Consider the following 12,008-nt stretch of genomic DNA (forward strand, 5'->3'; position numbering starts at 1 on the left):
CTGTCCACCAGTCAAGTCCACCTCCCCTTTAAGGCCCATCTCAAATGTCTTCTCCTCCAGACAGGCTCTGAAGATCCAAAGTATAGCTCAAGCCAGACTGGGATAAGCTCTGTAAGAGAATGGGTGAATCCAACCTTGGAGGCAGACTGGAGGTTAAATCCAGCTGTGGGGGGTTGAGGAAAGCTGCCTGGTAGAGGGGGCCTTGAACTGGCCAGTGAAGAAGAAAGGATTTCAGCCAACAATGAGCATGGAGAATGAGCTCTGCAGGAAGAAGGAAGAGCACGAGCAAACGCAGGGGTGTGTGGAAGGACTGAGTGGCCTGGAGAACTGCAGCCCGTCCCATGTGACTCGACTGAGGAAGGCTAAGGGAGCATGGGGATGGGGGAGTGTGGATCGGTAAACGGGACAGGTCACAAACGCCTTGAATGACATGAGAGGGCTTACGCTTCCTTCCTCTGCGGGTGATAGACAGTAGCCAAAAGTTTCTGAGCAGGATTGCGAGCTTGGAAATGTTAGAGCTCTACTCTCACTGGTGGTGGGTAGTATGCGGGGTGGGTGGTGGGGAATTCCTGAAGTTGGCAGGCTGCCCAGGAGAAGCTGGGAAGAGCCAGGGTGGGTAGCTCTGGGGGCCTGGGCCTGGGGCTGGGTAAAGGGTCTGGCTGTGAGTCTGTTTTCTCCTCCTTGACCTGTTTCTTCGTTTCTGCATGCTACCTTCCCGTCCCTATCAACGCAGAGCCAGGGGGAGGCTGGGAGGCAGCTCCCGGCAGCTCCCCAGTCACCATGGGGCTTTTCTATCCACTCATTGGGCCCAGCCCCCGCAGGGGCCTCTGTGGTCAGGTCTCTGTGTCTGCACAGTGGCCCTCTTTGTCCTGAGCGGCACCCTCCCTCCTGTTTCCCATCCACCCATCTCCCGTGTTACAGAAAGCACCCGTTTTGCAGAGAGACTGGCCAGGACTCTAATCTTGGCTTCCTGTACTGAGTCTGTGTGTGAACCAAGTCATTTTGCCTGAGTCTTAGTTTTTGGTTCATGTAAAGGAGCTGTGTGAGGAATCAAATTCCTGATGAGAATTAGTCTGCTACCTAGTGCTGAGAGGTGAACAACACACGGTGTCCACACAGACCCCTACCCAACCTCATGCTGTTCACTGAAGCTCCTACTTATATCTCCCACCTCATCCTCACCACTGCCTGACCAGGTGGCCATGATTTGCCTGTTTGACAGATGAAGAAACCAAGGCCCGAGGATAGGGCTGGCTTCATAGGTGTGTGACCCATGCTTCGAAGGTCCCCATGCTTGATTTAACGCTCTGCTAAATCTCAAGATTTAACCATCTTGAGAATCTCACTAGTTTTTGAACAAGGAGCCTGCATTTTCATTTTGCCATGGATCACTCAAATTATGTAGCCTGTCCTGCTGGCAGTGAGGTAGAACAGAGGCTTGCTTTGGCCTGGACCAGGCTTCCTGCCTCCTGGGCTGCCTCCCCTGGGTGCTTGCATCCTGGCACGTCAACAGCCAGAGCTTCCAGGCTGCATTTGACATCGGAGGCCTGGCCCCTGCTGGGGAAATCTGAGGAGCACAGTTCCCGGTCGGTGAGGGAGGCAGGGGATGGTCCGGGCCGATGCAGCAGTCCAGAAAGCAAGCAAGACAAGGCTTCTGGAGCGAGTCCAGCCCTCGTAACCGGAGTCGCAGTGCGGATGCCAGTGCCATGGCTCAGCCATCACTCTGGGAATGCCACACAGCCTTTCTCCCTGCCTTGCAGTTTCAGGGCCAGGGGACCTACTGCAGACTCACTATATGATTTAGACGTTCACTTCTGATTTCTGAACTGCAATTTCTCTACATGTAAAGTGATAATGATCTACCTCTTATGGTGCTGGTGAAGATTAAATGAGATATTTTCAGACAATGATTAGCACAAGAATGTGATCAGTAGAGTTCTTATTCACTCACATAACAAATATTCGTGGAGGTTGTTCGGGTGACAGGGACAGTGCTAGGTGCGGGACATTTAACTTTGAACAAGATGGACTCTAGCCCTGTCCTCAAATGATCCCCATAAGAAGGGGAGATAGATATCGACAGTAATCAGATTGTGATAAGTGGTGTGACAGAGGGACCTGGTGGGGCGCCTGGGCTGGGACTTAGAGGAGTGATGGTGGGGAGTTAGGAGAAAGGGCCAAGGGTGGAGAATCATCAAGGGGCATTGCAGGCAGAGGAAGCAGCAAGTGCCAGGCAGGAGGCGAGAGATGGCCCAGTGCAGCAGCATGGCTGGAGCAGAGGCAGGAGGTGAGGTAGGGGGAGGAAGGCCCTGGCCTGGCAGGCTGCAGAGCCAGGCTTTATCATGAGGGTGGTGGGGACACCGGAGGGTGTAAGGCAGGCAAGGCTAGGAGGGGTAACAGAGTCACCACCCTAGCCTGTGAAGGAGGGCTCAGAGGTGTCATGTCCCAGCTGAGCGACAAGGCCTGAGCCAGGGCAGAGGCTCCAGCCCCAGCACAGATTCTCAGAGCGGACTTCCTCAAGGGAGATGAAAGCAGTCAGAGAGGGAAGATGAGAAGGCTTGAGAGAGTCAAATGCCTCCTCAGAGCTGGAGATGCAGGAAGCCTCCTAATGGCTGGGGAGAAGTGCTGCTGGGTTTGCCCTCCCCATCCTGACCTGCTGCTGCTAATGGAACCCTGCTCTCCACCTCCCCTCCTGGTCCCCTCTCCTCATGGGGACCATGACATGTCTGGGCCTTCTCCATTAGCCTGCCTTGGCTGCGTGGTTACAGGAAGGCTCCCTCCATGTTCTTTCTTTACCCATTCATAATGGGGACTTGGGTGGGGCATGCTATGGAACTCATGGGGCCTCAGTTCCTGGCTGGATCAATGGTTCATCAAACTCTTACAAGGAAATGTAAGTAAAAACAAAGATAAAAGCAAAGGAGCTCAGGTTGAAGAGGGATGGCAGCTCCTTAGGCCACCCTAAGTAGAGGAGATTTAGCTGGGGGATTTGGAACCTGGTGGACTTGATGATCTCCAAAGCCCAGTGAGGAGAGGGTCGGGGAAGATATCAGGAGACCCTTGATTTCCAACCCCTCAACAGAAGGGCATCCTAGCCCTTCAAACCTAGGTGACTGGGGATGATAGGTAAAACCCTGAAACAAGAACCTCAGAAGGGCCACTGACAAAGGAATCATTACTGCCACTTTGCAGAAGAGGAAACTGAGGCTCAGAGAAGCTTCAAAGGAGGTGAGGCAAGAAGGGGACCTGAGTTCCAGGTTGTGGGGTTCGAGGGCAAATCCCTTTCGTCTGTGTCTCAGGCCCAATTTACTTGTTGTGGTAGCTCAGACGCCATGGGTCTCAGGGATCCATGTTTTCCTGCTGTAAAGTGAGCAAGCTGAAGCAGAGCAGGAGCAGAGCCCCGGGCTGGCCACCCTCCAGTAAGGTGGAACCTGAGGCAGAGCCCCTGGGTCCTCATACTGATACAAAAGGAATTTTTTTCTGGGCCAAAATAGCATTTGCAGTAGGCATCTGATGGGAGAGGTGAGAAGAGGGTTGGCTGAGGTCCAGTGTCCAGGGGGCTTTCCCCATAATGAGACCCCAAGGCCTGGACTCCTCAAGTAGGGGCCCCAGGGACTCCTAGCCCCTTAGAAGCTACATGGATCCACTAGGACAATAGATGGAGGAGGCTGGACAAGGAGCCTTTGTGTCTCCTGGGTGAAGGTCCCTGGGGCACTGCCGAGGCGGCCCAGCCACACACAGCTGTGTGTCTACTGTAGTCCTGCTCCTGGCAAGACTGCAGCCAGGCCCAGTCAGCTGATGTGGGGCCTAGCAGGACCCAAGGTCCCAGGGCCCTGGGCAAGCTCCTTGGCCGCAGAAACAGACCTTCTGTGAACTGGTCCAGACACTGACTGTCCAGAGCCCCACACAGAACAATACTGACAGTGATTGCCTCTATTTCGCAGAAAAGGAGGCCCCAAAAGGGCTGGAATTGGATCAAGGTCTCCCAGAGACAGTGCCTAAGCTGAGTCAGAACCTGCACTCTCGAAGCCTAGACAGAATGAGAAGGGGGTGGTGGTCATTTTCATTCATTCATTCAAGCATTCCAACAAGTATTGAGCAACTCCTGGGGCCTCTGGGACCAGGAGAAAGAAGGCAGACAGACTGGTCCTTGGTCTCCTGGAGCTCACAGTTCAGGAAAGGGACAGACTAGGGTCCCTGGCTACAGGAGCCATCCGAATGGGGTTGAGGGCAGAGAAGAGAGTAATATGTGTGGCTGGAGTAGTTTGAAAAGGCAGCTCAAGGGAAGTAGCTCAAGACGACAGACCAAAAAAAGCCTGTTCTTAAGGAATTTCTATTGACTCTTTCTGGCTGAGATTAAGCACAGAGAGAGTACAAGAGGCTCCCTTCACTCTCCTTGCCAGAACTGGAAGGTCAGGACCCTGAGCGCCCAGATTTCCTCCCCACTAGGAGGCCAGTGCTCTGAGCAAGGTCCCTGAACAGGTTCTCTGGAAGCTCTCGCGGTGGGCAGTGACAGCAGTCACAGAGACACTGAACTTTGCAAAACTTTAGCAAAGTTTCTGAAAGCCTTTCCTCACCCAAGTGAGGAAGGCCAAGGAGCCTCGGTCCCCAGGCGGTAGGGCAGTCGCCGCCAGTCCCTGCCCGGGCAGCGCCCTATGGCCCTGCAGTGTTCCCGAGCGGGTAGCGGACTGTCTGTCCCCGGCGGGAGGTGGCGGCGGCAGTGCCTGGGTCTGTCCGGAGTCCGGCCCGCCCCCGGCCTGACCCGGAGGGGTGGGGAGCTGGGCGGGGCGGGCGAGGCTCTCGGGCACGTGTGTCCCCGCGGTGGCGGGAGCACTTGGGAGCCAGGCCGGGGCACAGCGTGAGGACGAGCGCCCTGCGAGGTGAGGGCGGGCCGCCGGCAGGACCAGCGGGCGGAGAGAGGGCCGCGGGCGGGCTGGCCCGGGTGCGCGCGGGGTGGCGACTCGGCCGGCGCCGGGCAGGCAGAGCGGCGCGCGCGCGGCTGGCCGAGGAGGCACGGTTCCAGCCCCCTGTGAGAGCTCCGGCGGGTCCGTGGTCAAGGTCGGGCTCCACCGGAGTTCGACCGCGGGGAATGTGGACGGATACCCCGGGTGAGTGCGCGTATTCGGGAAAGTGTGTGTGTGTCCCTGGGTGAGAGCGTGCGCCCCTGCGGAGTCGGGTAGCTGAACCTGTGGAACTTGTTTGTGTTTGTGCTTCGGTACGGGCGCCCCCGCGGCGTGGGACCCAAACCAGAGACAAGCCAACCCAGGAGGTCCCGAACCCCCTCTCTCCAGGGGCACCCTGGGTGGCAGCCTCGCCTGGGCATAGGCAAGACTGGGGCGGGGCTGGGACGGGGACGGGGCGGGGGTGGGTGGGTGTTGGTGGCACGGAGCAGTGGCCTGGAAGGACAGTTAAGCCTCTGTCTGGGGACTTTTAATCTGGCAGGCTGCTGTAGGAAGGGTCAGCCTGGAGAAAGGCAGTGCCCTCTCTCACCTCCCTAAGGAGGGCTGCCAATGTCAGGCTTAGGGTCCCTCAGCAGCCAGACCCAAGGGCCAGGCCCTGCTGCGGACCAGAAATGCCAGTTTGGGGTCTCTGGGGCTGATGGCAGCTGTTCCTTCCAGTACGCACCCTCAGTTTCCCTGGGTTCACAGCCTGAAATGCCCACTTTATTTTGGATCTGGCTGGAATAATGGAAGCTTTTGAGGGCCAGGGTGGGGCCCAGATAAAGTCTCAGCTGTCTATTGGTGGAAATGGTTGGGAGAGAGAGTCTTTGAGCAGACAGGGCCCCCTGAAAGCTCTCTGGAGACCCAGAGACCTTCCCTCCATCATTCCTTGTACACCGTGCGACCCTGAGCAAGGCATGTCCCTTCTCTGTGCCTCATCTGTAAAAGGGGAATAATAGTGATGTGGGACTTAAGGACTATCGAGGAGCTGTCATGTGGGTCATGCTCAACACCAGTGTCCTCTTGGGCAGGCTCATTCTTTGAGGTTAGGAAGATCAGATCCTGGGGGATAACTTCTTAAAATTCAAATCACAGTCATTCTGCTCCTTGGGCTAAACTTTCAGAGAACTTCCACTGGATCAGGTCTGAGCCCCTTGGCCTGGGACTCAAGGCCTCTGAGAGCTGGTCCTTGCCACCCTCTCCAGCCACCTCTCCTGCCTGACTTTCCATCCTGATAAATGTATGTAATCTGCAGCAAATATTAGTTACTTTCTTGCCTTGGGACCATTCCATAGTCTATGCTCACTGCCTGAAGTGCCCTCCTACTCATCTTCCTCAGTTGGAGAGCTACCCAGCTCAGATGCCCCCTCCTCTGGTAAGCCGTCCTTTTTTAGCCAGGTTGGATTGGAGCCTCTTCCGGGCCCTTGCAGTCTTAGAGCCCTCATTCTACCTTGAACTGTTAAGATTTCTGTCTCCTGCTTCTCATTCCCAAGGTCTCGGAACACCTGGAGGGCAGGAACTGGATCTCACTCATTTTTGTGTTGCCAGGATCCTGCACAGCACTGAGCTGAACTGGGAGAGCAGCAGCAGCCCCTCAGCCCTGTCCCCTGTCCTCAACTTCCCCAGGGAAAGCCTGTCTACAGTGGAGCTCCACATCATTACAGATAAAGGGAAACCAGTCAGGCCATCAGAATGGGTGGCACAGATTGTCCTAAGAGTGTGTCCTGGGGCACTACAGGACTCAGGGCGTGCAAGTTGAAAACTTGGATTTCATCCTGAAGGCAAATAGGGAGCCATAGAAGGTTTGTGAGCAGGGTGTGGTCAGAACAGCATTAATAGACAGTATATGTTTTTCTGTTTCTGACTTTATTCTGTATGACAGCCTCTAGGTCTGTCTGTCTATGCAAGTGACACTATTTTGTTCCTTTTTATGGCTGAGTAATATTCCATTGTATATACGTACCATGTCTTCTTCATTCATTCATCTATTGATGAACATTTAGTTTGCTTCCATGTCCTAGCCGCAATTTGTATATTGTGCTGCAGTGAGCATTGGGGTGCGTGTGTCTTTTTGAACTATGATTTTCTCTGAGTTCATGCGCAGTAGTGGGAATGCTGGGGCATATGGTAGTTCTTCTTTTAGTTTTTTAAAGAACCTCCATACTGTTCTCCATAGTGTCTGTATTAATTTACATTCCCATCAGCAGTGCAACAGAATTCCCTTTGCCCCACACCCTCTTCAGTATTTATTGTCTATGGATTTTTTTTAATGATGGTCATTCTGACAGGTGTGAGGTGGTACCTTACTGTAGTTTTGATTCGCATTTCTCTAATGTCTGTTTAGTTCTTCCACCCATATTCTGATTGGGTTGTTTGGGTTTTTAAATATTGAGCTACATGAGCTGCTTGTATATTTTGGAGATTGATCCCTTGTCAGTTCCTTCATTTGCAAATATTTCTCCCATTCTGTATGTTGTCTTGTTTATGGTTTCCTTTGCTATGCAAAAGCTTTTAGTTTAATTAGGTCCCATTTGTTTATTTTTGTTTTCCTTTTCATTACTTTAGGAGGTTGGTCAAAAAAGATCTTGCTGTAATTGATTTCAAAGAGTGTTCTGCATTACATTTAATTTTTTAATCCATTTTTTGAGTTATTTTGTGTGTGTGTATGGTGTTTGGGAATGTTCTAATTTCATTCTTTTACATGCAGCTGTCCAGCTTTCATAATACCACTTATTGAAGAAACTGTCTTTTTTCCATTGTATATTCTCGCTTCCTTTGTCATAGATTAGGTGACCATAGGTGTGTGGGTTTATCTCTGGGCTTTCTCTCCTGTGTAAAGTGCAATGTTCAGGTGAGACGTGTGATATCCGTAGACCTAAATGTATTGTGACGATACTAGAACATGAATGCAATAGTGAGGGATGGTGCTGGTTATTGGAATTTAAACTATTGACTGCTTTCCTCTCCCTGTGCCCTCTCTGCAGAGACAGCTTACCAGTAACATTTTATAAAAGTCCCTGATTTATCTTCCACCAACCCTGTGAAAAATACTGGGTTCCATGATAGTTCAGTTGGTAAAGAATCTACCTGCAATGCAGGAGACCTCGGTTCAATTCCTGGGTCAGGAAGATCCTCTGGAGAAGGGATAGGCTACCCACTCCTCTATTCTTGGGCTTCCCTTGTGGTTCAGCTGGTAAAGAATCTGCCCGCAATGCAGGTGACCTGGGTTCAATCCCTGGGTTGGGAAGATACCCTGGAGAAGGGAAAGGCTACCCATTCCAGTATTCTGGCCTGGAGAATTCCATGGACTATATAGTCCATGGGGTTGCAAAGAGTCGGGCACGACTGAGTGACTTTCATTTTAACCCTGTGAAGAAGAAATTATTATCCCCATTTTGAAGATGAGGAAATAGAGACTCAGAGAACACCTTGCCCAAGGTCACAAAGCCAAGGTGACAGCAGGGATTCCTGCCCACCTGCCTTAGTTTTTTCCTCCCCATTCAAGAGAGAAGCCCCATCTGGGTGAGGCCAGGTCCTCTACTTTTCAGGTTAAGGGAAGTTTGAAGTCCTTCCTGAAAATATGTCTTTATTTCTTGCCTGTGACCTGATTACCCAGCTGCTGCTAAGATAGTATCTGTTCAGGCTGTCCACAGGGCTGGAGAAATCTTGCGGATTTGGGTGACAGGAGGTGGTCCTGCTCCTGGTGAAATCTTTCCTCTTCCCAGACTTCCTTCTGTGAGTCTGTGTGGTGCACCATTTTTAAAGTTTATGTTTTAAATTTTATTTGGCTGCTCCATACCTTAGTTGAGGCATGCAGGATCTTTAGTTGTGTCATGCTGGCTCTAGTTCCCTGTGTGTGTGCGCGTGTGTTTTGTTACTCAGTCATGTCCGACTCTTTGTGACCCCATGAACTGTGACCCACCAGGCTCCTCTGTCCACGGGATTCTCCAGGCAAGAATATTGGAGTGGATTGCTATTTCCTTCTCCGGGGGATCTTCCCAACCCAGGGATTGAACCCAGGTCTTCTGCATTGTAGGCAGATGCTTTACCATCTGAGCTACTAGGGAAGGCCAAGGATTAGTTCCCTGACCAGGGATCAAACCTAGGCCCCCTGCATTGGGAGCACAGGGTCTTAGCCACTGGACCACTAAGGAAATCCCTGGTGCACCTTTTGACCCACATGCTCTGCTTAGGCTACTTTTATGTCCTCAGGCCTGGCCTCTCCCAGTTGCTGGGCCCTGATGTGGGGAGGTTGACTCTGGGCGCCTTCCTCACCTCTATATTCATCCTAGAGGTCAGTTGTAGGAGTAGGCCAGGCTGGGCCTGCTTTTTTTTCTGTCCACATCACCCAGCACAGGTTGGACACAGAGAAGGTGCCAGTGAGTGTTGGGGAAGTGAATGACCAGAAGAAAGGAGGTGTATAATAGAAAAAGAAGGTCTTGCTCCATGGAGAGCTATAGTTGATTCTTGAGCAGAGGGTTCCTGAGAGCTCTTCTGTGTCAGTAACTCTCCCTGTTTGATCAGTGACGAACCTGAGACTCAGAGAGGGGAACTGACTTGACCAAGGCTGCACAGCATGGATGTTCCAAGTTGGAACCTGAACCCAGGGTTCTTGCTTCTTAAGTGTGGCTGGAGGCTTTCGGTTGTGATGGATCAGGGTGGAGTCCAGGGCATTGTGGTTCTGAGCTGATTCAGGTCAGCTACCTCTGTAGCTCTGTACTGGGCTGGATTGTCAGGTGGGCCAGCTGGTTTGGAGTCTTGCCCTGGAGGTTGTTTGGGGAGAACTTAACTCCGCACTGAAAATAATTCGAACACCAGACCTGGATAAGGGCCTTCCACTTAAGGAAGTGGTCTCAGTTTCCTGATTTGTAAGGCAGGAGAACCAGCTTGGCTGACCTCTGAGACTCACACACTCAGATGTTCTGAGCTCAATGCCAGTGGGTGGCCCCCACAGTCAGGATTCTGAGGACTCCCAAGAGGGAGAGAGACTCCAGAAGGGGCTCCAGAGACCCAGGGCCTCCAGAGGAGGCTGAGAGGCATCACACTGCAAGAACACCTGCTGATAACATCTGAGGTTACCCCTCAGCTATTTCCCCAGACCAGCCCCAGTGATTGTGATGCAGAAAGCATACCAGGCAAAGCTGGGCACCTGCGGGCCTTCAGCCCCAGGGAGGACATTTGGGAGAGGTTAGAGACTGACTCCAAAGCCCTTCCCTGTCCTCCAACTCAGCCTTGCCCTCTCTTTACCATCCCTCTGCCCCAAGCCATAGGGATAACTGACAGTTTCCCAAAATACTATGTGATCACCTGCCCCAGTTTTTGCTGTGCTCCTCTCTCCACCCACCTAATTTCCTACCTATCTTCCAAAACAGGTGTCTGCTCCTCCAGGAAGCCTTCCCTGACCACACCCCCTTTCCATTAGGGGCCCTCATGTCTCCTTCAGCCCCGATTACCCTAAGTTGTCATTGACTATTTCTGCATCTTCCCCCATCCTCTCTCCTCCACCCTCAACCTTGACAGTGAGCTCAAGATCATGGAAGGGTCTGACCCACCTCACAGTCCCCAAGTGCACCACACAGACAGAGGTGCAGATATGGCAGCCTCTGTAAAGGGTGAGTGAGTGAAGGGGTGTGGTGGGATCTAAGTCTTGCTGGGGTTGTCTAGGTTGCTCTCCCTTCTGAGGATGGCCTTCAGTGTGAGAACCTTGATCTGTGGTTGGTCTGGCTGTCACCTTGCTACTCTGCCCATAATACCATGCGTTTCCTGCCCCTATTATCTTCTTGGAATACCCGCATCCTGCCCACCTTCTTCACCTGCTAAAATCATAACTCTTTTCATTATTTCTCAGAATCTAAATCATCTCCTCTAGTTATCTTGACAAACTTATAAGACAGGTACTGTTCTTAGATTGCAAGGAAATTGACAGGTTGTGGAGCTGAGGCTTGTCTAGGTCTCATGGCTGGGAATGGAAGAACTGGGATCTCCCCCATGCCCAGTGCCCTCTGCTGCCCCTCAGTGGTTCTGGATCCAGGGCCTCAGTTTCCCTTTACAGTACCTCACCTCCTGCAAAGGCAGGAGTTTCCAGAATGATGACAGGTCACTTTTCCCTGCTGGACTGGAGAGGGCCAGCCAGGTGGATGGGAAGCAGGCAATACATTCCAGAGCCACCCGAGTGGAGAAGCTGGAATGCTGTCCAGCCACCCTGAAAAATCTGTAACCAGTTTGGGAACTGCCCCAGCCACTGTTCCTGGCTTTGGACTCACTAGCCTGGGGCCACAGAGAGAAAGACAGGGTGAGGGGGAGAGGAAGAGCCAGGTCCAGGGAGCAGGTCGTGAGTCTCCATGCCAGGCCTGCTCTGCCCCTGGCTTATCGGTGACCTTGGGTAAGATCTTGGGCCCTTTCAGGTCTTGTTGGTTTGTCTTTTTGTTGTTTGTTTGTTTTTAACTGTAAAATGAGTACAGTAACATCATGGCTGCTTCACAGTGGGGAACTACCCACTACCCAAGAGTAGATCTTGGGCCTTGCCAGTTCGACGTGTTCCCTCTGGTGGAGAATGAATCAGAACTAATTCCCTCACACTAAAAACTGTGGGAGCTTCCTGGAAGAGAGGATCTAGGAGGTAGTGGTCATTTTATCCCCAAATTGGGTTTGACTCTTGGTGAGTGTCAAGTCAAAAGACACAACCAAGCCAAAGGGCAGGAGAGGGGGACTTCCCTGGTGGTCCAGTAGTTAAGAATCTGCCTCCCGGTGCAAGGGGCACAAGTTCGATCCCCGGTTCTGAAAGATTCCACGTGCTTTGGGGCAACTAAGTTTGTGTGCCACAACTATTGAGCCTGTGCTGCAACTACCGAAGAGCCCGTGTTCCACAACCAAAGAGGCCACTGCAATGAGAAGCCTGCGCAGTGCAACAAAGAGTAGCCCCACTCGCTGCAACTAGAGAAAGCCTGCATGCAGCAGCGAAGACCCAACACAACCAAAAATAAGTAACTAACCAACAAGGCCAGAATGATCCCATGGGAGTTAAATTGCAGACTTGAGGCTTGTCTGAGTCCCACAGCGGGGAACTAG

The 12,008-nt window shown here is 52.3% G+C and overlaps 1 protein-coding gene across 6 annotated transcripts in view; it reads left to right on the plus strand.

Annotated features, from left to right (window-relative positions):
• Positions 1 to 4,472: 4,472 nt before the first annotated feature.
• Positions 4,473 to 12,008, plus strand: part of P2RY2 (purinergic receptor P2Y2) — a 28,509-nt gene continuing 20,973 nt past the window's right edge. For 3 of the 6 annotated variants that reach the window (XR_008685624.2, XM_055423622.2, XM_055423621.2), the window contains exon 1: positions 4,894 to 5,108. The gene's annotated coding sequence lies outside the window, so the exon portion shown is untranslated. The other 3 variants (XM_055423625.2, XM_055423623.2, XM_055423624.2) reach the window with 2 other exon arrangements.

Source organism: Moschus berezovskii, chromosome 14 (genome assembly GCF_049115385.1).
Source record: "Moschus berezovskii isolate FMDL1 chromosome 14, NW_MosBer_1.0, whole genome shotgun sequence".
Lineage (NCBI taxonomy): Eukaryota > Metazoa > Chordata > Mammalia > Artiodactyla > Moschidae > Moschus > Moschus berezovskii.